Source organism: Mus pahari, chromosome 10 (genome assembly GCF_900095145.1).
Source record: "Mus pahari chromosome 10, PAHARI_EIJ_v1.1, whole genome shotgun sequence".
Taxonomy (NCBI): domain Eukaryota; kingdom Metazoa; phylum Chordata; class Mammalia; order Rodentia; family Muridae; genus Mus; species Mus pahari.
The window spans coordinates 57,313,092-57,318,534 of NC_034599.1; positions in this window are offsets into that span (position 1 = coordinate 57,313,092).

Consider the following 5,443-nt stretch of genomic DNA (forward strand, 5'->3'; position numbering starts at 1 on the left):
GAAAAGAAAAGAAAAGAGAAAGAGAAAGAAATCTTGGGCTGGAGAGATGGCCAACAATTAAGAGCACTGAAAGTCCTGAGTTCAAATCTCAGCAACCACACGGTGGCTCACAAACCATCCCTAATGAGATCAGACGCCCTCTTCTGTTGTGTCTGAAGACAGCTGCAGTGTACTTGCATATAATAAATAAATACATCCAAAAAAGCAAAACAAGCAAATAAAAACGCTAGCCAGCACCGACAAGTCACTTCAGGAGTTTGATGATTTGCTGTTCTGCTTGTCAAAACTTTCTTCAGAGTCGTCATTATCCATTCAAGGTCACCTAGCCAGAAAGGCGTCAGCAGCGTCAGAGCCCATAGCCTCCGGCTTTGAAGACAGAGCATGGGTCCTCCGTTCTCAGGGCTAGTGTGGCTTACGGTTGAACACAGCAAGGTTCGTCGTGACTGATTTCACACTTTCCCTCAAGGACTCAAGCTCTCAGACCCAGCACAGTCCTCTCTCTATCTCCGCAACTCTCTCTGCTTCCAAACCAGTTGACACAGTATTCCCATTATCCCTGGGGACAGATGTCTCATAACAAACATGTTCTAAAACTCAAGCATGAAACTCAAGAATGAGCCTCTTGCTGCGTGCAGAGATGCTGGCTGTTTCCAAGCATCAACCGTTGTGACTGGGGGTTTAAAAATCAGGTGAGGGGCTGGTGAGATGGTTCAGTGGGTAAGAGCACCTGGCTGCTCTTCCGAAGGTCCGGAGTTCAAATCCCAGCAACCACATGGTGGCTTGTAACCATCCGTAACAAGATCTGACGCCCTCTACTGGAGTGTCTGAAGACAGCTACAGTGTACTTACATATAATAAATAAATAAATTTTAAAAAAATCAGGTGAGGCTGCATAGGTCGAGGTGCTAAACTCTGTTGGGCTGTCGTGGGCCAGTGTGACCTTGGACAAGCTACCTCTTATTGCCCATCTCTAGAAGGCTCAAGAGGTCAGGACATACATTCTGCTAGGGATGGTGTAGGAGAAAGAGTTATGGATGACATTGGGTAATGGGGAAGCATGGGGTCTTGGATTTAAGTACAAGTTTGACTTAGTTGTCAACATGACTACATATGAAATTAACTAAAATAAAAGATGAGGACACACCAATGAGGATTTTTTTGCTTACTTTGAAGATCCACTTCAAATCCAGAGCTTGAGGGTGAAGATAACGATACACATCTTTAATCTGGGCCATACTTTCTGGAAGTCCATGTACGGTCATGGAAAAAAGCCGCTTTTGCTCTTTGCCTGCTTGCTCTCACCTCGTTAGCAAGTCCATCTCCCCCTTGGCATGAGATCCTGCTTCTTCAGGATTCCAGTGTACACTGAAGACCAGTGGAGGCATCCAGCCCCATGGACTGGACTTTTGGTTCACAGCCCACCATTGTTGGATTAGCTGGACTGGAGCCTATAAGTCATTTCAATAAATCCCCTTTGTAAATAGAGAGATTCATTTGTTACTTTAGAGACCCCTGACGAATAGCCTTGCATATTCAGACACGCCTCATCCTTTGTAACCGGAGAGCAAGAGAAAGGTTATTGATCACCTAAGTGGGTTGATTCACTGGTGGGGAATTGGAAGGCAGATACTTGTTGGTGTTTGAAGAAAATATAATCTGGGATCATCAATAAGACACAGGTACAGTGAAGGGTAGGTTGGGGGGTAGGGGCTTGAGGTGGGGACAGAAGGCATGAGGAAGTTGTTCTGGAAGAAAGCAAGCACAAGGCAGCCAGAGCTTGAGTGTGGCTTTAACGTGGTAGATTTAGGAGCTGGGACTGAAGCCGAGTGGGCAAAGTTCTTATCTAACATGCACAACGTTTGGGTTCCTTCCCTGGCACTGCAAGAACTGGGCACGGTGGTGCATACCTGTAATCATGGCGCTTGTGAGATGAAAACAGAAGGATCATCCGAAGTTCAAGGTCATCTTCAGCTGCATACTATGTTCAGTGCTGGGCTGGGATACATGAGACCCTGTCTCAAAACAAACAAAGAGTAGGCCCTTAAAGTAGACTCTTTGGAGAGTTATGAGGGTACAGTTTGAATTGTCAGGAAAGAAGAGGGAGAGGACCAGCAGAGGAGCTGCAGGCCAGAGGCGGAGATGTCCAGGGTAGAGAAGGGAGCCTCACTGTAGGCGAGGGGTGTTTTCCTAGCACGTCAGAGGTAGAGACAAAGACATCAGGAATTCGGGGTTAGCCTTAGCCTCAGCCAGTTCCTAGCCAACCTGGGCTATTTGAGAGCTTTTCTCAAGAAGTGGTGTAGCCCTACCCCATCTCTTCTTCCGTGTTTCCCCCACATCCACCTGTGTCTCCCCTTTGAGGTGAACAGCGTTGCTCCCTTCCATGGTAGCTTCCCACCTCAGCACAAGCCCAGAAAACAGACTCAGTTGACCACAGATCAAAAGTTCTGAGGTCAAGAGCCAAAGTAAATCTTTTGTCATTTTAAGTAACTCATCACCCCCAGATATTTGTCACAGTGACAGAAGTAACATAGACTCCAAGGTAGGGGTGGGGAGAAATGAGAAGGATCCCCAAGTCCCGGTGTAGCAGCCCATGAAGAAGGACAGCCCCCTTGGTGGCTGCTTCACTTGAAGACTGCCAGGGAACGGTGTCACAAGGAAAGAGCTTCGTCGGGCAGGGTGCGACGGAGAAGGCGCCTGCCTGCCTTCTGCTAACCCATGAGCTACAAGGAGTGTACTAGTTACTTTCCTCATTGCTCTAACAGCCAATGAGAACGGCTAAAGAAGGAAGACTTGTTTGACTCTCCGTTTGAGGGTACAGGTTGGTGGGTAGTCGTGACAACAGGGGCATAATGTAGCTGGTCGCAATGGATCCACAGTTGGGAAGCAGAGAGAACAATTCTGGTGTTTAGCCTACTTTCTTCTTTTTATTCGGTTCAGGGCCCAGGGCATGGGATGGGGCCACCCACATTCAGGGTAGGTCTTTTGACTTTATGTGGGGAGAAGATGAAGTCAGGTCAGTTGCCAGGCTGTGACTCATGGCACCTAGAACTTTACTTTGATGGTGATTCTAAATTCTATCAAATTGATAAGCAAAATCAATCATCATATTTGGTTCCTAAAAGTTGAAGTGTAAGGGTAGAAAAAAAATAACCCTTCTGGGCAGAGCAGGCGAGGTGCGTCCTACTAACGCTGAAGACCCAAGTTCTGTCTCAAGACCCACATGGGGAGGACCAGCTTCAGCAAATTGTTTTCTGACCTCCACATGGGCACCTCGGTGTGTTTGCATCCCAAAACACACCACACACACACACTAAATAAATAAACACATAAACATCGTAAAACAGGAAAACAGCCTTTGTTCTTGTCTGCAATTTCGACACCGTTCAACTGTGGGCAGGAAACTTACTACGCCCTCCCATTCCTGTGGGACAAGTGTTTACAGATTGCTGGCAGATTTGTGTTCTGTTTGTCTTTTCTGAGTCTCTTGGAGCCTGTGGGCCCCTCATTTGGGGCCCTCCCAAATCTCCCCGTACCTCCTGATTCTCTGTTTTAACTGGGTATAGGGATGGTTTTTCTCCTGTCACCCCAGATCCATCCACCCTCCTAGACCAGTTCCAGAGGGAAGTCCTGTGGTGGAGCCCCAGGTACACACCCTCTTAAACACCGGCACTCGTAGGTGTCTCCTCTACTGGCTATCCTTCAGCAGGCATTCCAGACCTCATCACCGGAAGTCAGAAGTCAAAGAGAAACTCGGGAGGCACCCACAGCAGCCCAGCTGTGAACAGAAGATCGATTTGCGAGACTTACCACGAATGTCACCCTTTGTCACTCAAACACACGGCTGCTCCTTGGCTATTCAGTTAGTTCCACTGTTCTCTGTATGTGCCAGGCCAAAGTAGGCTGTTGGAGCCAATTACCATTTGCAACAGGGAACCATGCCCGGGATTGGACAGTTTCTGCTTTAGACAGCGAATTAAAATAAGGACACGATCGCTCCAAGGTAAGGTTGAGAAGAGGTTTATTGTAGCCATGAGGGAGAGAACAGCCAGCCACATCTGGAGGAAAATTCGAAGCTGAGAGAAGGGAAACAGAAGCCCAGCCTTTGGGCTAGAGACGGTTAGGGTAGGGGGCGGGGCGAGAAGTGCTGGGAGGAGCCACAGGTGGAGAGTGAGACTTGTCCTAGGTTTCTTTGGGCCCTGACAGATGGTTAGCTCCTGGTGCTGGGACAGATATCTGAGAGGAGTGACATAGAGGCACATTCACTCTGTCTCACGGTTTCACAGGCAGTCTGGCCAGCTGGATCCCTGTGTCTAGGGCTCTGAAGTAAAATGCTGTGGTAGAAAGGCAGGGTGGAACAGCTGCTCACCTCAGGATGGGCAGGAAGCAGAGAAGAGATATTTGAAAGGGAAGGAGGCAATATATGACATCCCTCAAAGGCCTGTCTCCAACGATCTACTTCTTCCTAGTGGGCCTCACTTCCTGATGTCTCTGCCATCACACCAAATTAGGAATCTATCAACAGGTAAGCTCTGTGATGGAGCCAAAGCCCTCATGGCCCAGTCACTTCCCAGTGATCGCATCTACCAACCGGAGATCAGAGTCTCCCATAGACTCCTTTGGGAGACACTCATATCCATATAACAGACACCAGCCACTGCTCCAGTCATCTGGCCAGGGGACTCCAACCTTAACTGATAGACTGTCCAAACAGTGCAGAAAGAACCGCTGGGGGCCCATCCCAGAGGAATCTGTGGGCATGCTTGCCTGTTTGTTAGTTTGTTTGAGGCAAGGTCTCACGTATTCCAGGGAAGCCCTCAACTTGCTAAGTAGCCAGACTGCTTTGAACTTCTGTTCCTCCTGCTTCCACTCTCCTAGTGCTGGGATTACAGACATGCTCTGTTACTGTGGTGCTGGGGATGGAAGCCAGGGCTTCATGAGTGCTAGGCAAGCCCTCTTCCAACTGAGGTGCGTCCTACCCAGTGCTTTCCTCTTAATGTTTCCTAGACCCAAGACAGCAGAGCAGATTTTTGGTTTTTTGTTTTTGTTTTTCTTTTTGAGACTGGGTTTCTCGATGTAACCCTAGCTATCTTGGAACTCACCATGTAGACCAGGCTGGTCTTGAACTCACAGAGATCTGCCTCTTATCAGCAAGCCCCCAGGAGCCTGTGTTTCCACCTTACTCAGTGCTGGGGTCACAGGGTACATTCCACTACACCTGGCTTTTATGTAGGTTCTGGGGACCTGATTTCAGGTCTTCATGCTTGTCCCGCAAACACTACCCACTAAGCAATCTCCCTTAGCCCATCACAGATTGTGTGTGTGTGTGTGTGTGTGTGTGTGTACGCGCACGCACACTCGTGTGAGCGTGTGCTCAGCATAGTGTTTGGGGTGGAACCCAGAACCCTGTGCACACTAAACACACATGCCCTACCACTGAGCTACA